Source organism: Canis lupus, chromosome 15 (genome assembly GCF_048164855.1).
Source record: "Canis lupus baileyi chromosome 15, mCanLup2.hap1, whole genome shotgun sequence".
Taxonomy (NCBI): domain Eukaryota; kingdom Metazoa; phylum Chordata; class Mammalia; order Carnivora; family Canidae; genus Canis; species Canis lupus.
In genome coordinates, this window is record NC_132852.1 from 27681452 (window position 1) to 27704920 (window position 23469).

Sequence of the window (23469 nt, forward strand, 5' to 3'; positions counted from 1 at the left end):
TGCCAGGTGCCTGTATTTCAGACATTCACACAATTGGGTTTCCTGCTGGTGTGCCGTGTGGAGGAGGAGTGCTGGTGCCCTGTTAGACCAATGTAGGGTAGAGGGAAGGGGGTGGCTAGCGACCAGGAGAGGCCACCAGGTATTTTGAAAGCCAACGCAAAAAATAGTCCTTTTGTTATTTCCAGACCCAGGCAGGAGTTCTAAGGAAAGGGTGACAGAGTCCATGTACAGACCCTTCCCTAAGGGCCCGCACTCATTTAGAGCTCCCCTTTCTCTTTTCTTTTTTTTTAAAGATTTTATTTATTTATTCATGAGAGACATACACAGAGAGAGAGAGGCAGAGACACAGGCAGAGGGAGCTCCCCTTTCTATGATTTTATTTGGGTCATTCATTCCAATGGTTATATCTGTGCTAGAGATTTGAGGTGGCTTACAAAAGCATAAAATAAAGATAAGTAACTCAGATATAGCATCAGCACACAGAAAAGCACAGTCTTATGCAGTCGCTAAAGGGAACTAGTATTGTCTCCTGGAAGCCAAAGCTAAAGGGCAAACGATCATTGCAGGGGCCACACAGGGCCCTCGGGTATGATCAGACGGGGTCGGAAAACTAGAACGTCTTCTCTCAAAACGGAGAACTGCGAAAAATCCCTCCCGCCCCCATGCCCCCCCTCACCGCTGCACCATCTCATCTGGGAGGACTGCTGATTTTTCATGATAGTTTGAGGCTTTTGTTTTGTTTGGGTTTAGTTTGCGTATGATTGTGGTTTACCCCCCAACCCCAATGTGTTGTTGTTTTTAAAACTCAAAGTCACAAGTTGGCTCAGATAACTCAACATTGCCATGGTAACTAACTCCTTTGGTGGAAAGAGAGAACCGTAAGTCATGCAAATGGACAAGAGAGAATCACAGGAAGAGGGAAAGGGTCGGAGAGGCATTTTTACGGCTTATCAAGATCAAAGGACAGAAACATAGCTGCAAAAAACACAAAACCTACAACTCCCACATGGGGAACCGTGTCTGAAATTTGCTGTATCGGCGCCACAGAGCTCATCACAGTGATCGGCCCAGAGGAGTTGCAGCTGATGTCACGTATCCAGTGTGGTTAGCACCTCCTGCTTGTAACCTGCAGTATTTAAGGGCTGCCTCCTGGATTCCTTCCTGTGTCTGAGAAGTTGAGCTGCTGTGTTGAACACCCATCAGAGAAGCCTGGACGTGCAGAGTTTTCCCCCTACTTTACAGCTTTCCACAGAACCAAAATGTGGACAGTGTGAAATCCCAGTCCCTGGCTAGGACATCCCAGGCACTTCTGATTTGATCCAATTCACTTTTTTATGGCTTTAGTTCTTCCCAGTTCAAGCGCCCCCTTAATCAGAGAGGTTTATTGAATATTAATATTTTTAGAAGGTGCAGTGCTGAGTGCTGGAGGTAAGAAGATGACAGAGCTTTCATCTCTGCTCTGGAGAAGCTCATTGCCTAGTCTGCCTAGGAAAAGGCTAAGCTGCTATTTAAGCAAAGAGATATCTACACACACACACACACACAGAGCAGCTTAAAGAAGATTCACTTTATTTTTCACACAAGAGATGATTGTAGAGGTGAGGAGCCCAGACTGCCGGGGCTGCCCAGTTGTATCAGGTCAGCTGGGGACCTGGCTTCTTCCCATCCCATTACATCATCATCCATAGGATATTGTCCTTGGTTGCATGGTTGCGCGGTCAAAGCTGTCACGCAGGGTTAGGTATATTCATACATTCATTATGGGACGTGGGTATGTGCATGGGGAAGAGAGGCAGGAGAGAAATCACAGAAATGGAGTGGAGTCAGATTGTATTAAGCTTCATACTCTAAACGAAGGAAGGTAGATTTTACCCTGCAGAGCAGATGCAGTGGGGCACCCAGAGAGTACAAAAGATACTACCCTCCCAAGATGCAACCCCCCTCCCTAATATAAGCAGAAGAAAGATTTAGACAATTCTCCTGAGAGCTGGTGACCCTCTCTAGGACCAGCTGCAAGTGGAATACAGCCCACATTTCCATCTGCCCCATTTTGGGGGCTCCCAACCCAAAGGTTGCCAAGGCAAGTTCTCAGAACACAAGAGGAGACCCACGAGAAAGCAATAGTGTCCCTGAAAAGAGAAAGACCAACGGTTGGTGGATACCTGGAAACAGATGGATGGATCACAATCCAAAGACTGAATTCTTACACCTGTCGTTTACCTTCCAATCTGAATTTGGAAAGGAAGGGACCCTGTGAAATTTCACTTTCCCCTCTCATGCAGGCACTTCAGATAGGGACCTGGGAAAGCCGACTTTGGTAAGGATCCTCACCCTTTGAGGGCTCCTGCCAGGTTTCCCAGGATCCCGTCTGCAGGCTCTGCAGTGAGGGCAGTGTCCCCGCAGCTCTCACCCTGGTCCCCCTGGTTCCCAGAAACTATAGCGAAGGAAAAATAATTTTCCCGCTTCTCCTTATGGTGAATGCTTGGCTGAGACCCCTTTTGCTCTAGGCCAGTTCGTAAATCAATAAGCTGTTGCGTAGGTTAAAAGTTCTCCACATTGGACACCGAAATTCTGGATTCTCTTTGGTAAGGTTTACCTGCCTTATGTCCCCAAGGCCTCGCACTGGACTCAGTCCAGCCTAAGTTGGATCCAGTCAGACCCCAAACCCAGTCTGGCTTCTAAATCCAATCCAGCCTGTTCCCAGACCCAGTCTGGTTTCTAAGTGGGATCCAGTCCAGTTTCTAAGTGGGACCCAGTTTGACTCTGGTGCTTTTTGGGACCCAGTCCCAAGAGAGGAACTGCTCAAATGAAGTCTGAAAGCTCAGGACTAGGAAGCTGCACAGCCAGGACCCAGAGGGACCTACCCACCACCTCCAGAGGCAGCGCCAGAGCGGAGAGTTCCAGGGGCTGAGCAGATACCCACGTCTGGTTGCTCCTTGTGTCTGGGGACTCTCAGGGTCCCCTTCAGTTCCCTCCCCTGCCCCTAGCACTGTTAACGGTAAACTGAGGCATAGTACAAATTTCGAGAGTTTACTTGGGCAAAATTCGATTCTAATGGAGCAGCATCCAACCTAGCAGAGGGGAAGGAGCTCTGAGGAGCTGTACAAAGCGAGTCTTTTAGGGGCAGAGGGGATCAGGAACAAGGGAGTGATGCCAGGCAGAAGAGCTGGTTGTTATTTGAAAAGTTACTTCCCTTTAGGGGATGGCAGCGGTCTATCAGGGAGATTACCTAACTCTACTGACCAGGTGATTCCTGGCTGACTGATTTCAGACTCCGTTCCTGGGAGAACTGAAACTAATTAGTTAAGTCTCCAATTGGTGACACCAGGAGGCCTCAGCATAATCGACTCCATTTGTGCCTGTTGCCTTGTTTTTAATACCATGCAAGAGTAAAAGTGAGAGTTTCAGAACACAAGTCTGAGCATAGCGCCTTCTTGTTTAGAACCCTGCATTAGGGTCCCACTGCTCGGAGGATTGAGAACGGCCAGTGCCCTAAATGGCCAACAGGGATCTTCATGGTCTGTTTCTCCCTGCTTCTCCAGCATCCCCGCATGCCAGGCTCCTCCCCTACACCCCAAGTATGACTCCAGACTTGCCATGACGCCCTCCAGCACCGAGCACTGGCATGAGTCACACCCTCTGTGTGGAAAGCGCTTCCCTTCCCACTCCACCTGGAGAGCCCTTGATGGGTGTTCATGGGTCACTTTCTCAGGAAAGCCTGCCCTGACCTCTGGCTGGGTCCGTGCCCATAATTACTCGCATGTGTAAGTGTCCTGCCCATTCCAGCAGCCACAGGTGCCACCTGCCCTTAGTTTGTGCGATTCGCTGATAGATGTCCTGACGGACAGCTGCATCCCCCGAGTGAGTCTTCTTCCTCAGCTAGATGAGCCACCCGTGAAGGCAGGGGCATATCTTACATCACTCATCTCCCTCAGAGGGCTTAGCCTATTGCCAGTGCCTAGTCGTGATCGGAATAGTTGGTAGATTCTAAGCCCCTTTTCACAAGAGTGTGGGTTTACATACGAATAACACAGATTCTCTCCTTAATGAAACCACATATTCTTGTGTGTGTGATTCCAATGCTCCTGGCTCATGGTGTATCTAGGTGGTTTAGGTAGCTGCCTATTAGCCTATAAGTCACCGCAGTGACTCACACGAACATGTGGTTCATCCATCCATCTATGCATGCCCACATTGCATTCAGTCAACAAATGTTCATTGCTATCAGGCAGAAAAGAAGGCAATGGGCAGCATCGAGGTGAATAAAACAGAGCAGCTGATGATGGGGCTTCTCTGTACAGTTGTACAGGTTGTGCACTGCATAAAGGTGCAGTGAGGAAGGCGCCTAAGCTGAAATCCAGGCAAGCCTTGCAGCAAATAGGCTATGTGTGCCTAGTGAGAGTGGCTTTATCAGTGAACTCAAAGGAGCAATATGAAAAAGTTTGAGGCCCTGGTTAAGGACAAGTTTCTTCAAATCATGGAAGAGAAGAACGCACTGTGACGTCACTGTGATTAAGACTCTGAGGGCCCAGAGGAAAGAGGGACACAGGCCAATGGAGAGCTGAGCAGGCCCTCTAGGGAATGAGCTACCAAACTGAAATCCTCTAGGGTAAAGTGAGTGTGGACATCCTCCTTTGACTCAGGTGTTCTGATCCAGAAGAGTGCCCCAGGGGGAGGAGGAAGAAGGGAGAGTCATTAACAGAGGAAAGGAAGTTCTGAAGCTTATTGCACCATTTTGCTCTGGTTTGCCTTTGAACATATTTATACTATGGACATGCTCTCTCCCCATCATGGATAGCTAAGCAGAGCTGGACAGGTGAACCCACGCAGGCAGGGTCCCCACCATGTAGTGGGGCTCTGCTACACCTGGAATGTTACGATGATGATGAGCACTAGCTTCTTCTTAGCCTTTCTCACCACCGAATTGCAGCAGGTCGTCAAGGCAGTGTTGCCAGGTAGGCAGTTCTGTGCAGCGGAGAGTGTCTGTCTTCACGGCCTAGGCTGTGTTGGTGAGGAGGAGGGCAACACGGAGGATGGGACTGAAGTTGGGCCCACGTTGCTTCCATCTCCAGAAGCTTTTATTTCTGGAGCCGGGGGTTCTACTCACATAGCGAGTCTGGAAGCCAAACCCCTCTTGCTAGGCCTCCAGTAAGATGAATTTTAGAGAGTGTTATTTAATTAATTTATTTATTGTTAAAGGTTTTATTTATTTGAGAGAGAGAGAGAGAGAGAGAGAGAAAGAGAGCGCATGAGCAGGGGGAGGGACAGGAGAAGCAGACTCCCCACTGAGACAGGGAGCCCTACACAGAGCTCCATCCTAGGACTCTAGGATCTGACCTGAGCTGAAGGCAGACGCCTAACCAACTGAGCCACCCAGCTGCCATGTATTTTAGAGATTTTTTTTAAAGATTTTATTTATTTATTCATGAGGGACACAGAAAGACAGGCAGAGACACAGGCAGAGGGAGGAGAAGCAGGTGCCATGCAGGGAGCCCGATGCGGGACTCGATCCTGGGACTCCAGGATCATGCCCTGAGCCAAAGGCAGACGCTCAACCACTGAACCACCCAGGCGTCCCTATTTTAGAGATTTTTAAATGATCGATAATATTACATATGTTCGTTTCACTGACTATAACCCCGTCACATGTGTTATTTGATTTGAGATGGAAGACAACTTGTAGATGTGAAAGAGCCATCTCTTCCAGCAGGGGAGGGATCTGCCTGAGGTCGTGAGCCTGGTAGGAGTATAAATTAGTACGGTGACTTGCAGAACCATTCAGTGTTACCCAGTAAGAATGGAAATGTAAATGCCCTGTGAGCCAGAAATTCTGATTCTAATATACTGTTGAGAAACAATCCCACACATGAACAAGAATATATGGATGAGGCATCCTTTGGAATATTGTTAGTAATGTACAAAACTGAAAGCAAAGTGTTCTTTTTTTTCTTTTGTTAAAAATAAAAAGGAAGTACTGTGCAAAAGTCAACATAGAACAGGAAATGCGGATGGAAATGTCTAGTTTCATTCCATGGTTTGAGAAATTGTGCAGTGCCCAACAGGTACACACATACCATTAATAAGTAATTGTGGTTGTTTAAGAATACAAGTATTATTTTTTTAAATCACATTTCCATATTCCTGCCAAAACTGTGAGAGATAGATAATGTCCTATGCCATTAACACATCTCTGTCTATTTAAAAACCTCCAGAGAAGCAAGCAGATGAGGCTTGGAGTTAGCTCAGTGGTGGGGGTTACTGCTTGGCTAATTATAAACAGTGTTCTCTGCTCTTGAAGACACTAAGGAAAGCACAGCTCTGAGGAGCTAGAAGTGACTGTTAGAAGTGAATCCTATCACCAAATTGTATGTATTATGTCCAGGTTTTTTGTATACCAATTACACCTCAATAGAGCTGAAAAAAAAAAGAAAGTAAATCCCCTAGCCCCAATCTTGCAAATGACTGCAGTCCCAGATGATTTCTGACTACAACTTACAAGGAACTCTGAGCCAGAGCCACCCAACCAAACTGCTCTTGAATTCTTGACTAATAGAAACTGTGAGAAATATTAAATGAGTACTGTTGCTTAAAAAAATTCATTGAGAGGACCTGGGTGACTCAGTGGTTGATCATCTGCCTTTGGCTCAGGTTGTGATCCCTGGGATCAAGTCCTACATCAGGTTCCCCACAGAAAGCCTGCTTCTCCCTCTGCCTATGTCTCTCCCTCTCTCTGTGACTCTCATGAATAAATAAATAAAATCTTTTTAAAAAATTCACTGAGTCATACACGAAGATTTATGTACTTTACCATATATAATGCCTCAATTAAAACATTTTTAGTTTAACAATCAACTTAATGCAGAATAATAATATAATACCTTAACTGCAATATAAAAGGGAAATAAAAAGGAAAAGAAATTTACGAAAAATAGTTTGACATAAAAATCCTTGGCCGCTACACCTCCAGAAGACCTAATGTAACTGCAGGCTCACACTTAGAAAAAACATCTCCATAAATGTGACAGTACAAATATAGACTGATTCAAGTGTGTTGAACTGGTGACTTGAATACTACATGCAGAACTGCCATTGGTGACATGATTTTCCAAAATAGTAAATGTAGCTCATTTTGAGTCCCACATCCTCTTCCAGAGCCTTGACAGTGCCCCATCAAGTGATGTTCATAAAATAGTGGTATGATGACAGTTTTTGGAATGGTAGAGTAAGGACCTCTGAAAATCCACTTCTCCATAAAAGCAATAAGAACACTGGAAAAATAAACTGTTAAAATCAACTTTGTCACAGTTTGGAAATTAAGCAAAATCTTGCAACAATTCTAAGAGCATTTATTCAAGAAAAACAGCTGAATCCTGGTAAGAACAGTGAGCTTTATGGCATTTTAACTTGTCCTAGTTCCATCTCTTCTTCACAGCTCTGCAGTAGTCCTGAAAAAGAGTAACTGGGCGGTTTTTTTTGTTTTGTTTTGGTTTTGTTTGGTTTGGTTTTGAGGTTGTTTTGGTTTTGGCTTTGGTTTTGTTTTGTTAACTGTTTTAATTGTGGAAACAAGCAATCTAATAGCAAATGGAGGGGTCAGAATGGGTTTGGAGATCTCCTAAAAGCTCCATTCCCAAAGAATTGTCTGACTTGTCTGGCTCCCTGGAATACATAGCTCTCCAAGTCAGAGCTCACTCAGCGTGAACAGCCTTTTTTCTGGAGTATTTGTCAAAAATAATCAGCAGCAATTGTTTAATATCACAGATGCCTGAGGTGGTGATAATTGGGGCAAACAACAGGTTAACCAAAAACTTGAAGAGCTGCAGAATGAGATGTCCATAGGGAGATTTAGAAAGCCCTGACATATTCACAGGAATCTAGAAGGCCACAAGCATGTGCAGGGCTGTGAGCATGCCTAAATGTCTGAGAAGGCCCGAATCTCTCACTTTGGCTGATCTTGAGGCTTTTTGAAAGCAGGTAATGAAGGCTAAGGCAGAGATGTAAACTCCTGGAGCATTGATAGTGAGCCCCAACATGCACACAGAACCCCTCAGCAAAGTCTGAAAGATATATTGGTCTAGAGAATTTATAGAAATAGCTGTTCAATCACCACTTGACCACTAAGCTAAGTGGGCAAAGAATTCAGTGGCCACACATGACAAAAAATACAGATTTTGCAAATCTAGTTTAGGAAAATCACTAAACAAATAGCAAAACAAATTGCAACAAAACAAAATGCTAGGGAGAGGGAGTCTGATATCTAGGGTTGCTGATTATATTCTTTAAAATATCTAGTTTTCAACAAAAAACTCAGGAGACATGAAAGAAACAGAAAAGTATGGCTCATATAGAGAAAGAAAAGCAGTTAATAAAAACTGCTTCTGAGAAAGTCCAGATGTTGGACTTACTAGGAAAATATTTTAAATCAGCCATGATAAATATGTTTAAAAAAATAGGGGCACCTGGGTGGCTCAGTCGGCTAAGCATCTGACTGGATTTTGTTTCAGGTCATGATCTTGGGGTCCTGGGATCAAGCCCTGCACCAGGCTCCATGCTCAGCAGGAAATCTGCTTCTCACTCTCCCACTCTGTCTCTGTCCTTCCTTACTTGTACTCTCTTGCAAATAAGTAAAATCTTTTTTAAAAATAAAAATAAGGGAAACTATGTCTAAACAACTAATGAAAACTTTGAAAGCAATGTCTCACCATATGGGCAATATAGATTTAAGATACAGAAATTATAAAAAAAGAACCAAATAGAAATTCTGAATTTGAAAAGTGTAATAACTGCAGTAAAAAAAAATTCATTAAGAGGCACAATAGCAAGTTTGAGCAGATAGAAGAATCAGCAATCTTGAAGAGAGGTGAATTGAGATAATCTGATCTGAAGAACAGAAAAAAAAAAATTAAGAAAAATAGAGCCTCAAAGAACTGTGAGCTACCATCAAGTAAACCAACATGCACATAATAGAAATCCCAAATGAGAGGTGAGAGAGAGAAAAGAGAATATTTGAAGAAGTAATGACCAAAAATTTGCCAAATTTGATGGGAAACATTAAAATCCAAGAACCTTACCAAACTCCAAATGGGATAAATGCAAAAATATCAATACCTAGGCACATCATAATTCAGCTATTGAAAGCTAAAGCCAAAGAGAGAATCTTGAAAGTAGCATTAAATGTAGTGTACTACCCAATTCTTTGGGTAGTATAGACATTTTAACAGTATTTGTTCTTCCAAACCATGAGATAGAATGTCTTTTCATTTGTTTGCGTTTTCTTCAATTTCTTTCATCAACATTTTATAGTTTTCAGGTCTTTTGCTTCCTAGGTTAAATTTATTCGTAGGTATTTTATTATTTTTGGTAAAAGGGATTGTTTTCTTAATTTTTCTTTCTTCTACTCCATTATTAGTGTATAGAAATGCAATAGATTTCTGTACATTGATTTTATATCTGAGACTTTACTGAATTCATTTATCAGTCTTATAGGTTTTTGGTAGAGTCTTTAAGTTTTTCTATATACAGTATCATGTCATCTGCAATTACTGAAAGTCTGACTTCTTCCTTATTAATTTGGATGCCTCTCTCTCTCATGAATAAATAAATAAAATCTTAAAAAAAATCAAGCATGGATGTTGTACTTTGTCAAATGCTTTTTCTCTGCATCTATTGAAATCATCATATGGGTTTTTGTTTTTGTTTTTAGATTTTATTTATTAGAGACACACACACACACAGAGAGAGAGAGAGAGAGAGAGAGGCAGAGACACAGGCAGAGGGAGAAGCAGGCTCCCTGCAGGGAGCCCAACGTAGGACTCCATCCCGGGTCTGCAGGATCATGCCCTGGGCTGAAGGCGGCGCTAAGCCGCTAAACCACCCGGGCTGCCCATCATATGGTTTTTAATCCTTTCTTGTTGATGTGATATTGATTGATTTGTGAATATTGAGCCACCTTGGCAACCCAGGAATAAATGTCCCTTGATCATGATGGATGATCTTTTTTAACATATTGTTGGATTTGGTTTGCTAATATTTTGTTGAGGAGTTGTACATCCATATTCATCAGAGATATTGGCTTGTAGTTCTGTCTCTCTCTCTTTTTTTTTTTTTTTTTTTTTTTTTTGTAGTAACGCTGGCCTCATGGAATGAATTTGGAAGCTTTCCTTCCTCTTCTATTTTTTGGAATAGTTTGATGAGAATAGGTATTAACTTTTCTTTAAATGTTTGGTAGAATTCACCTGTGAAGCTGTCTGGTCTTGAACTTTTGTTTATTGAGAGCTTTTTAATTACTGGTTCAATTTCATTGCTGGTAATTGGTCTGTTCAAATTTTCTATTTCTTCCTATTTCTGTTTTGGGAAGTTATATGTTTCTAGGAATTTATCCAATTTGTTGTCATATAGCTTTCATCATATTCTCTTATGATTGCTCGTATTTCTGTGGTGTCAATTGTTATTTCTCCCCTTTCATTTCTGATTTTGAGTCCACTCTCCCTCCCCCTCTCTCTTTGATGAGTCTGGCTAGCGGTTTATCAATTTTGTTGATCTTTCAAAGAATCAGCTCCTGATTTCACTGATCTGCTCTATTATTTTTTTATTTTCTATTTTATTTCTGCTCTAATCTTTTTATTTCCTTCCTTCTATGGTTTTGGGTTTTGTTTATTCTTCTTTTTCCAGGTCCTTAAGGTATACAGTTATTGGAGATTTTTCTTGTTTCTTGAGGTAGGTTTGTATTGCTATAAACTTCTCTTTTAGAACAGCTTTTGCTATATCTCAAAGATTTTGGACGATTGTGTTTTCATTTTCATTTGTCTTTTTAAATTTCCTCTTTGATTTCTTAGTTGGCCCGTTCATTATTTAATAGCATGTTATTTAACTTCCATGTATTTGTGTTCTTTCCAGATTATTTTCTTGTATTTGATTTCTAGCTTCATAGCATTGTGGTCAGAAGAAATGGGTGCCTGGGTGGCTCAGTCAGTTGAACATCTGCCTTCAGCTCAGGTCATGATTTGGGGTTCCTGGGATTGAGCCCCATGTTGGGCTCCCTGCTTAGTGGGAACACTGCTTCTCCCTCTCCCACTGTCCCCCACTTGTGTTCTCTCTCTCAAATTAATAAATAAATAAGATCTTAAAAAAGAGAGAGACATTATTAAAAAAAAAAAGAAAAGATGCATTGTATGACTTCAATCTTTTTTAATTTATTGAGACTTGTTTTGTTGCCTAACGTGTAACCTATTCTGGAGAATGTTCCATGTGCACTGGAACAGAATGTATGTTCTTAACATGATCTTTTCAAGGTTCATCATCCGTTTGTAGCATTTACTAATACTTTATTCCTTTTCATGGCTTTTTTTCCTTTTTATATACTCCATTGTCTGGATGTTCATATTTTGTTTATCCATTTATTATTTGATGGGCATTTCAGATGTCTCTGCTTCTTAGCTGTTATGAACACTAAGAACAATATAATAATATGAATAATGCTGGTTTGATTTGAATCTGAATACAGATTTTTGTGTGGACATATGTTTCCACTCTCACTAGATATAACCCTAGGAGTGGAATTAAGTTATATGATAACTCTATGTTTACATTTTTGAGGAATTTCCAAACTGTTTCTACAATATGAATGTACTGTTTTATAATCCCACCAACAATGTGTGAGGAATCCAATTTTTCTATATTCTCACCAACACTTACTAATGTCAATTTTTTTCTTTTCTTGCTATGTTTTGTTGTTTGCATGATATATTATATCCATCCTTTTACTTTAAATCTACCTGTATCATTATATTTGAAGTGTGTTTCTTGTAGACATTATAGAGTTCAACATTTTGTATATTCTCTGCCAATTTCCATCTTTTAGTGGGTGAATTAAGACCATTTATATTTAATATAATTATTGATTATTGATATGTTTGAAATTATATGTGTTATTTTTTGTTTTGTTTCTTCTCCCTATTTTATTTTTCTATTTTCTTTTCCTATTTTCCTCTACTTGAACATTTTTCAGAATTCCATTTTGTATTTATTATTGTTTTTTTAGTTTATCTCTGAATTCGCTTTTTAGTGGTTGCTCTAAGGTACTATATTACATAAGCATACTTGGTCACAGTTTTATTTTATTTCTAAAATATAAATAACAGTTATATTCAAAAACTTCAAAAATAAAAATGCTTTCTTAAAAAAATAATAACAGATAATCAGGACAAATGCTATATTGGGTCATATGCTGGGGAAAAAAACATGATGTGAGTAGGACAATTTTGGACAATCTTAGCCCTTTGCCTATTGTTTCTCAGCTCCAAATCCACCCTTGAATGCTCTTCTCTATTATGCTGTGTCTGGACTCCGCATTGAACCTTTCATGGTCTCCCTTGCCCACTGGTTTCCTGGTTGGCTCTGCCAATAGTGGGCTCTAGGGCAAGACTTGGAGGACACAGAAGTGAGGGAAGGACTTCCTTCTTTGTGATGACTTGCTCTTCCAGCAACAGCATCTTGCTTCAGGAGTAGCAGTTGGTTCCAGCTTCTATCTCATTGGGTTCTCCTTGAGAACCAACCTCATGAAGCCCCCTCAGAAATATCAATAACATCTGAGTGATGTTTTCTCTCCATAAGCCACTCCTCCACATTTCTGGATTCTGGTATCCCCCACCCCTTCCCTTTTGTTTTTCTAGCACTAGAAATGTTAGTGTTTCCTGCAACCCTCTAAATGACCTTGGTATTCCTTTTTGCTCTTTCAGCCTTCCAACACCTATAATAAATTCTCTATATTAAATCTCCACTGTTGATATACCTCATGTTACTTCTATTTTCTTGACTGGACCCTGAGTGATGGTAATGGTGCCAGGAAGGGGAAGGGCAGAGAACTAATATATATTGAGCTCCTACTATGTACCAAGTGCATAATAATTTTAAAATATCAATAATTTTATGTCTGTTAGTAAAGAACTATCACTTTTGGGGGCACTTGACTGGATGAGCACTGGGTGTTATACTGTATGTTGGCAAATTGAACTCCAATAAAAAAAAATATACAAAAAAACCCTAATATGTATATATAGCTTAAAAAAATAACTCTCACTTTTTGAGGACCTGTTATATAATTCTGTATGGCTACTTTCTTCTCATTTTTTAAGTTTCCACTTGAATTTCATCTTAGGGAGGTTTTCACTGATCATCTTACCAAGAACAGGTATCATTCCATTATTCTCTACCTTACCTCCTAAAGTTTCCCTGTTATTGTACACAAAACAATATGCAGTGATTTTAATTTTTTTTAATCTGTTTTCTCCATCAGAATGTGAAAGGAAGGCCCATATTGGCCATGTTCACCATTGTATCCCTAAATCCTAGCATGGTGCTTGACTCATAGTAGGCACACATAAGTATTTTTAAAATAGGAGTATGAGGGATGCCTGGGTGGCTCAGCGGTTGAGCGTCTGCCTTTGGCTCAGGGCTCCGGGATCAAGTCCCACATCGGGCTTCTCGCAGGGAGCTGGCTTCTCCCTCTACCTGTGTCTCTGCCTCTCTCTGTGTCTCTCATGAATAAGTAAATAAAATCTTTAATGAAAATAAAATAAAATAGGAGTATGACATTGTGATATAGTAAGAAATATACATATTTGGTCTTTGTTCCTGGTTCCTGGCACAAGAGTTTCAAAAACCCTTTGGGTTTCCTTAGTGATAATAAGAGAAATGTCTGTTCTTTTTCATAATAAACCTCTTTTTTTTAAGTTTATTTATTCATTTGAGAGAGAGAGAGAGAGAGAGAGAGAGAGAAAGTGCAGGGAGTTGAGGCAGAGAGAGAAAGAAACTCAAGTAGACTTCCCCGAGTGAGGACCCCAGTGCAGAGCTCAATTTCATGACCCAGAGATCACGACCCAAGCCAAAACCATGAGTCAAACACCGATCCAACTGAGCCACTCAAGCACCCTCAACCATGCCTGAGTTTATGCTAATGAGGTGACTCTTGGTGGGGCCCTAGATATCTTTAGGATGGGGGGGTGGTTGCCAGGGGGACCAACCATGTGACCTCTGATGAGACTGAGTTAAACACCAGTATTTAATCAATCGTACCTATGTGATGCCTCCATGAAATCTCTGAACCACAGGCTTAGGAGAGCTTCTGGGTTTGGTGAGCAAAGTGAGGTGCTGGGAGGGTCGACTGCCCAGAGACAGCACAGATGCTCCATGCTGCTCCCCACCCCATATCTTACTCTATGCATTTCTTCCATTTGGCTATTCCTGAGTTGTATCCTTTATAATAAACTGGAAATAGTAAGTAAACCAATTTTCCTGAGTTCTTTGAGCCATTCTAGGAAATTATCAAACCTTTGAATTGGGTTGTGGGAGCATCCTCCTACTCTACCCCTGACTTTTTAGCTGATCAGTCCATTATAGGAGGCCTGAACTTATAATCCACCTCCGAAGTTGGAGCACTCTTGTGGGACTGAGTCCTTAACCTGCCAGGTCTGTGCTAAATCTGGGTAGTTAGGGTCAGAATTGAATTAAATTTTAGGAAAGCCAGTTGCTGTATGGAGAGTTGGAGAACTGGTTAGTGTAGGGAGGAAAAGCCCATACATTTGGTATCAGAAGTATTCTAAGTAAAAACAGATGATCTTAGTAATAGGAATTAATGTATCCATTATGAATTACTGCTGAACAAGCCAGCCCAAAACTTAGTAGCTTAAAACAAAACCATTTATTATTTCTCATGATTTTGTGGTTTGGCTGGATGGTTCTTTTGCTGGTCTTGCTTGGGCTCACTCAAGAAGCTGCAGTTAGGGTCTGTAGAGCATGTGATTCTTGATCTTGGGGTTGTGGTTTAAGCCCCACATTGGGCATAGGGGTTATAATAATAAGAATGATAATAAAAAAAGAATGATAATAATAATAAATATTTGGTTTAAAAACCAAAAAGAGGAAACTGCATTTAGCTGGTGGGTTGGCTGGAGCTGGAGGTCTAAGCTAGCCTCAGTTGACAAGGCTTAGTTGACAAGGATACCTGGAAGATGGTAACCTCTCTTTTTACACAGTGTAAACTTCTTTACACAGCATCTGGGTTTCAACAGGGTAAGCTCAATATGTAAGTATATCAAGCATCTTGCTTGTGTCACAATTATGTCTCATTAGCCAAGCAAGTCAGAAGGCCAAATCCATAAAAAGAAAAAAAGGGGAAAAAAAGGCCAAGCCCATAAAAAGAAAAAAAAGTAGGCCAAGCCTAGAGTCAGTGTGGGAGGAGACAACCCAAAGGCATAAATGCCATGATAACCAGTGGTCCTGACTCACCGGGAGTGGTCAGTGTTACAGTCCGTAATTTTACATATGTTGTCACTAATACTGACATCAGCTTGCCACATAGTTGTTATTGTCTTGTGGTCTTCCTCTGTAAGGTGAGGGGTTATGGGGCATTTCTCAAAGCTTCCATTAACACAGTAGCTCTGGGAGCAGGCTGCCTGGGTTTGAATCCTATCTCTGCCATGTCCTGGTTGTGTGAACTTGGCAAGATGTGCATCCTCTCTGTAACTCAGCTGTAAAGTGAAGATGATAGTAATTACCTTTTGTTTCTTGTTTGTAATGATGCTTGGCACATAGAAGTATGAAATAGTGTTGCTATTATTACTGTGATCAGTATTTCCTGCTTCCTATAGTCCTTTCTTTTCTTTTTTTTTTTTTTTTAAGATTTTATTTATTCATTTACTTAGAGAAAGAGAGAATGAGAGAGCCAAGGGAAGGAGGGAGGATGGGGGTGGGGGAGAGAATCTCCAGCCCAACACAGGGCTTGATCTCACGACCCTGAGATCATGACCTGAGCTGAAGCCAAGAGTCAGATGCTGCTCAATTGATTGAGCCAGGCATCCCTCTATAGTCCTTTCTGACTCAGCCTTCAGCACACCCTCATCTTGAGCATTTTTACCAGATTTTACTTTTTGTAGTACGTGCTACAGATTCCATAGGGGGGGGAGCGAGGGGGTGGGCGGAGTCACGACTGGTTTGGTCACATTGCACCCCCAGTGCCTGACATGGTGTTACAGACTAAATTGTGTCCCCTCAAAATTCATGTTGAAGTCCTGACCGCCAGTGTGACTGTATTTGGAGATAGGGCCTCTAGGGAGATAACTAAGGTTGAGTCATAAATGAATCATGATGGTGGGGCTCTGATCTGATGGGATTGGTATCTCTATAAGAGAAAGATGGGCGCCTGGGTGGCTCAGTCAGTTAAGTGTCCAGCTCTTGATCTCAGCTGAGGTCTTGATCTCAGGGTCATGAGTTCAAGCCCCGCGTCAGGCTCCATGCCACACATGGAGCCTACATAAAGTAAAAACTTTAAAAAGAGAGAGAGAAAGAGACATGGGGGGAGACAGAGATCGCTTCCATAGGTACACACAGAGGAAAAGCCATGTGAGTGCACAGTGAGAAGGCACCATTTGCAAGCTGGAAAGAACTCTCACCAGAAACTAACCCTCACAGCATGTTGATCTTGGAATTCCAGACTTCAGAACAGTGAGAAAATAAATTTCTGTTGTTTAAGCTGCCTTGTCTGTGATATTTTGTTATGGCAGCTCTAGCAGACTAATAATACACATAGAGTGCTCAGAAACCTTTGTTGAATAAATAAATGGAGGGATGATAAGTCCCCTGCTCTCAAGAATCATACCAGCTAAAAGAGGCCTGTCAACAAGTACTTGCAACGTAATTCTTGTAATTATTAAAATATTTACTGATTCAGAGGCGCCTGGCTGGCTCAGTCAGTAGAGCATGTGATTCTTGATCTCAGGGTTGTGAGTTCGAGCCCCATACTGGGCATAGACATTGCTTAAAACAATAAAATCTTTTTAAAAAATTTACTGAGTCAACAAGGATTTGCTGATCATCTACTATGTGCCAGGCACTCTGATGAGTGCTGGGGATAAAGTAGTAAACAGAGTCTGTGTTCTCACATTCTAGTTGGAGGAGACAGCCAGCAAACAACTAGATATCGTATCTGGAGGTGATGTGTGCAAGGAGAAGAATAAAGGAAGCCAAGAAGGATAGAAAATGGATTTGAGGTGATTTTTCATATAGAACATCTGTGAAGGACTCGCTGACACATGGCATTTGAGTAGAGACCTGATGTAAATGAGCAAGGAAACCATTCAGAGATCTCAGGCTGAGCCAACGGCAAGGACAAAGTCTTCAGAAGGCTGAGCCTTGGTGATTCCATACAAAGGAAGCCAACACGGCCAGATCAGGAAAGGGCCCAGGCAGAGGTTGCTTGAGAGAAGCCTAGCAATGTGTTCACATGGTCACACATTTTGTAAAATTTACATATATAAGTAATTTCAACTGTAGTTGATTAGGACTGCTATCTCCTCCAGCCCTTTGTCCTCTCCAACATGTTCGCCCTGCAAAGCGGGGCCATGTTGGACACTTGACATTCAGCATTTTGGGGATCCAGCTAAGGGGAAATGGAGTTGGGAAGATTTTTTAATCTGTTGTGATTTGTTTTCACATCATGATTGAATACTCGTGCTCATACATAATTTTGTATGATATCTCTTAAAAAGCCCTCCATCCAGGCCCCACAGAACCTGGCTGCCCTCTGAAGGTAGGAGAAGTAGAAGGAGATGAGGACAGGGGACAGCAGGGACTCTCCTCTGAATGTGACAGGAAGACATTAGAGAGTTTTAAGCAGAGAAGTGACCTGACTTATGCGCTAAAGGATCGCTCTTTCTGCCCTGTGAAGACCACATTGCCCTGGTGAGGGGTCACAGTACACTAGGAGGCTGTGACACAGTGAATGGAACCTTCTGCAGGGTTTTTGAGAGGGTCCAAGCAGCTTCACCTTTGGGTAGGGAGGAAGTGGCAATGGGCACAGGCCAGATACACAGAGTTGAGAAGAGGTAGGTGGATGTGAGCTGGAGGGGTCAGCAGGCCACATCGCCATGGGTAGGTGCCACCCCAATTGTCTCTTATTTCCATGGACATTATTATTGGCTTTTATTTATTTTTTTTAATTTTTTTTATTTATTTATGATAGTCACAGAGAGAGAGAGGCAGAGACACAGGCAGAGGGAGAAGCAGGCTCCATGCACCGGGAGCCTGACGTGGGATTCGATCCCGGGTCTCCAGGATCGCGCCCTGGGCCAAAGGCAGGCGCCAAACCGCTGCGCCACCCAGGGATCCCCTTTTATTTATTTTTTTAAAGTTTTATTTAAGTAATCTCTACACCCAACATGGGGCTTGAAATCACAACCCTAAGATCAAGAGCTACATCCTCTTCTGGCTGAGCCAGCCAGGCGTCCCACCTTATTGGCTCTTCATAAATGGGCACCATATGGAGGTGAGGAGGAAGTGACTTCCACCAGTATTTTCTTATACTCTTACTTGGCCCACAGAGACTCTAGGGATATAGCTGTCCTCTTGCTCACAAGAGAGAGCTACGGAGGACATCTGGGTGACACTGTAGGGCATTGGCTCTCCCTTGTTCCCTAAACTGCAGTTCCAGGGCCACCAGGCTCCCCTCTTCCTCTCAGACACACCTGTCTGGGGCAAGGAGGGCTTAACGAATTTCTGATTCCTGAAGGCTTCTGATCTTACTCTTGGGGATCTATTCTCTGTCCACCATGTCCCATCACTGACCCTTGTGTGCGCCATCTCAGGTCCTCACGTAAAGAGATCCTGGGTGGTCTCCCATCGTGTCTCTTCAGACATGCCTGAACGTGCCTGAGTTCCCAGGGATATCCCACTCAGCCTTTACTCTGGCATCCTCATAGTCTACGTAAATATGTGTATACCATATATAGGGTGTTATGCACATCCACAGAAGTGTTTGTATATATAGATGATGTGCCACATATCCTTGAGCTAAAACCATAGAAACATGTTTTTGGTCCGCATGCTGGAATTTCTGTTTACGCCCCCGTTTGCACGATTGGACTGTAGGGAAGAGCAAGATTACATCTCTACCTTGGTGTCAATGTGAAGAAGGAGTTTACTTCTGTTATTCCAGTCATTCTGAATTTAGATGAACTGGGTGGAGAAGGGGATTTTCCATCGAGGTTTTGGCACTCCACTTGAAAGCCCATTGTCTGACAGTATTTCCTTTTCTTCCTTCTCTTCCTTGTGTTTTCTACTATATTCAGCATAGCCGTTCAAAGATTCAGTGTTCAGAATTCACATTTGGAAGAGCTTTATGATTTATAGAGCACTTTGGCCAGTAGCAGCTCATTCAAATGTCACAACAACATTGTCTGGAAGGAATGGTTTCTATGTAACAGACGGGGTATCTGAGGGCCAGAGCTTTTATACACTTATCCACAGGCACACAGAGATAGTAATGCGCCTTGAATGCTACCTTTATGTGCCAAGCCCAGTGCTCCGGTGTGAGACAATTAATGATCAGTTACGTCTTTGTATGTGAATGTTCAGTCAGAGAGCTAAAGCTTATTTGCCATGGAAAGACTGATGCTAAGGAAGTCGTTTTTACTGTTGCCATCAAATATCATTAGCCGTTCAAAACTATCCATTTTCTAACAGAGCTGTGCCATTATTCAAAACAAAAGTTTCTGCTTTGGATGAAAAAGCCTAATGCTAAAGAATCAATGAACAAGGAGTCTGGGTGGCTCAGTCGGTTAGGCGTCCCACTCTTGGCTTCGGCTCAATTCATGATCTCAGGGTCCTGAGGATCCAGCCCTGCATCGATGGGGCTTGTGCTAGGTGGGGAGTCTGCGTCTCTCTCCCTCTGCCTCTCCCCCTCCCCATCTTGTGCACACACTCTCTCTCTCTAAAATAAATAAATCTTTTTTTTTTTAAAGAATATGCAGTTGTTAACTAATTTTTATTAAGAAAAATAGATATTGGGCCGCCCGGGGGGCTCCACAGTTCAGCGCTGCCTTAAGCCCAGGGCCTGATCCTGGAGACCTGGGATCAAGTCCCACGTTGGGATCCCTGCAGGGAGCCTGCTTCTGCCTCTCCCTCTGTGTCGCTCATGAATAAATAAATAAGAAGAATAATTAATTAAATTATAAATTAATTAATAATAATTAATATATAAATTAGAGCAGGGATCCGGATGCCGGGCTCCATCCAGGACCCTGGGATCATGACCCTGGGATCATTAATATATAAATTAATTAATAATAATTAAAATAAATAATTAAGTAAATAATTAAAAGAAAGAAGAAAGAAAGAAAGAAAGAAAGAAAGAAAGAAAGAAAGAAAGAAAGAAAGAAAGAAAAAAGAAAGAAAGAAAGAAAGAAAGAAAGAAAGAAAGAAAGAGAGAAAGAAAAATAGATCTTTCCTACTGGTTTATCAACTAAAGTTCTTCAGGCATAGATAGTAAAGATGAACCTGAAAGAAAAAATAAAATCATAGTTTGTCTCAAGGAACCCAGGGCAGGAATGCAGCCAGTTTAGGACCAGAAACCAACAGGACTCTTTCCCGATAGCTCTCATCTTTGCTTCTCTGTGGGCATGTGCCTCTCTGTCTTTCTCGACTCAGACACGTTTTCCCCACCTCTCTGGACTTCATGGAGGAATGTGGGAAAATGGCCACTCTGGTTTCCTGGTCCCAACTCTCAATTCCCAGGAGAGAGTATCTGGGCCCATCTTGGGTCAGATGTTCACTTCTAGTCTAGTTAGCAATAGCCAAGGGGAGGGGGTGTTCATATAACAGTAATGTGGCTGCCAGGACTTACCTTAGTGCACCAGGGGCAGTTCCCAAAGAACGAGGAACTGTCAGTTTGCATGTGCCCCCAGAAAGTGTTTACCATAACTGAGTAGCAGAAAGATCGACATAAAATTTGGAATTAACCAGTCAGTAATAGTTCTGTTACAATTTAATTTTCACAACTGCTTTTAAGGGGTTCAGAAACTCTTAAAAATAAAACGTATTGTTTTTAAAGATTTTATTTATTGAGAGTGAGAGACAGAGGTAGCAAAAGAGAGCATGAGCAGAGAGGAGAGGGAGAAGCAGGCTCCCCACTGAGCAGGGAGCCTGATGTGAGACTCAACTCCAGGACTCTGAGATCATGACATGTGCTGAAGGCAGACACCCAACTGACTGAGCCACCCAGGCGCCCCTTCATAACTACTTTTAAACAGTTCAGAAACGCTTAAAAATAAACTTTATTTTTAAAAAGATTTTATTTATGAATTTGAGAGGGAGAGAGACAGAAATAGCGACAGAAATAGTGAGAGAGAGCACGAGTGGGGAGGAGTGGGAGGGGCTCTCCACTGAGCAGGGGTCCGGATGCCGGGCTCCATCCAGGACCCTGGGATCATGACCTGAGCTGAAGGCAGATGTTTAACCGACTGAGCCCCACCCCCAGGCGCCCCACAAATAAACTTTAATATCATGTATTCACTTATATGTTCAAATCTGGGCACAGCTTTAGAGACCACCTACTCTAAACCCCCTTTATTTTTTTTTTAAGATTTTATTTATTTATTCATGATAGTCACAGAGAGAGAGAGAGAGAGAGGGGCAGAAACACAGGCAGAGGGAGAAGCAGGTTCCATGCAGGGAGCCTGACGTGGGATTCGATCCCGGGTCTCCAGGATCGCGCCCTGGGCCAAAGGCAGGCGCCAAACCACTGCGCCACCCAGGGATCCCCTAAACCCCCTTTAGTTAACTAGGGGATAAAAGTGAGATTTGGAGCGTTAAGTGGCATGACTAAAATTGCAAGTTGGTTGAAAAGATGAAATTGGAATACTTACCTGACTTCCCAACCTGTGCTCAGCTTCTCCATTTTATTTATTTATTTACTTATTATAATTTTTTAAAAAGATTTTATTTATTTATTCATGAGAGAGAGAGAGAGAGGGAGAGAGAGAGGCAGAGGGAGAAGCAGGCTCCATGCAGGGAGCCCGACGTGGGACTCGATGCCGGGTCTCCAGGATCAGGCCCGGGCTGCAGGTGGCGCTACACCGCGGGGCCACCCGGGCTGCCCTTATTAATTATACCTTTTTAAAGCAGGCCCCATACCCAGTGTGGAGCTCGACGCGGAGCTTGAACTCACGACCTGAGCTGAGATCGAGACTCAGCCGCTTACGGGCGGGGCCGCCCAAGGCGCCCCAGTGTCCCCCCGCAGTTTAGAGGTCTCAGGACTGGCTTTGGGGAAAGCTCGGGAATCAGGCAGCTCACCCGGCCGGGTCTCCGCGCCGCTGACTCCGCGGCGGCCGCCGAGGGGCGCCCCCTGCAGGCGGGGCCGCTGCCGGGCGGGGCGCCGCGCTCGCACGGGGCCTCGGCCCAGGACGCGGCAGAGCCGAGGCGCGAGCCCGCGGGAGCCGGGCCTGGCCAGTCGGCGCCCTCCCCGCGTCCCTCCCCGCGTCCCTCCCCGCGTCCCTACCGCAGCCGTGCGCGCGCCCGCCGGACGCCCTCGCCGGCACCCTCCGAGCTCCCTGGCGTGGCCGAGCCCGCCGAGAAACCCGGGACGGGGGCCGTGGTGGGGACGTGGGCAGCTCCGCCGGGCTGACCGTGCAAAGCCGCGCGTCCAGGCCGCCGCGGCGCCTGCCCATGCCCCGAGCCCAGCCTTTCTTCGCACGTCCCTTGTGACAGAAGCTCACCCCAGCACCGGTGCTCGGCCGGGTAAGCATCTGCCTTCAGCTCAGGTCAGGATCTCAGGATCCCTGGATCCAGCGCGCATCAGGCTCCCTGCTCAGGGGGGAGTCGGCTTCTCCCTCTGCCCCTCCCCCAGGCTCGTGCTCTCCTGCTCTCTCGCTCTCTCTCTTATAAATACATAAATCTTATAGAAAAAAAAAGAAAGACACCCAAAGCGGGGCCTGCCTGTGAGTGAGGCTGTGGGAGGCACCCCTGTTCCTTTGGGCTCACAGAACAGAAGCACCTGCTTCCTTTGGAGGGCGGGAGACCATCCCCGTTCATTAGGAAGCCTGAACCCCTGCCCAGTCTTCTGGTGGGACGGTGATGGGAGCAGAGCCAGTTCTTCCCCTTCTTGGTCAGCCCTGGGGGGGTGGGGGCAGCTATTGGGAGGACCTCTCAGTGTCAGCACACACACGTCCTCAGCTTTCAGCCTTTAGCTCCACTTCTAGTCTGGCAGGAGAAGTCCTCCTTAACATTCCATTTCATACTTTTTCCTTGGGGCCTCCCAGACCCTAAAACTCCTACTGTTTAGGAACACCGGCTCAAGGTCAGCTGGAGAAAGGTGCTTGTCAGCTGGGAGGGAGACAGATGGGAGAACAGATGAGTTTTCTGTAGAAACCAGCCTGCCCCATCTTCTGTCCTTTGCAAAGCGGTGGCCAAACAACAGAAAACTGGATGCCCGAGGTGGGGCCACGTGAAAGGGGGTGAAGAAGGGAATGCAGCCGCCTGATTCTCACAGAAAAGCCCAGAATCATTTGGGGGTCCCGGTTGCTAGAAGGCGGAAACAGGGTCAGGGAGCATAGGGAGAGGGAATGAGTGTATCACTGAGCCACCGAGGGTGTGATGGTGTCATTTTATGTGTCAGCCCGACTGGGCTCACTAAGTGCAGAGAGC

At 43.7% G+C, this 23469-nt stretch overlaps 1 protein-coding gene across 2 annotated transcripts in view; it reads right to left on the minus strand.

Moving 5' to 3' along the window:
• Nucleotides 1-23469, minus strand: part of LOC140604785 (uncharacterized) — a 196918-nt gene that overhangs the window by 22339 nt on the left and 151110 nt on the right. Inside the window, exon 6 of one of the 2 annotated variants that reach the window (XR_012007596.1) lies at nucleotides 14751-15524. The exons of the other annotated variant lie outside the window; for it this stretch is intronic. The gene's annotated coding sequence lies outside the window, so the exon portion shown is untranslated. Of the gene's footprint in view, nucleotides 1-14750; nucleotides 15525-23469 lie in introns of those variants that run through there. 2 annotated transcript variants of the gene reach the window in all.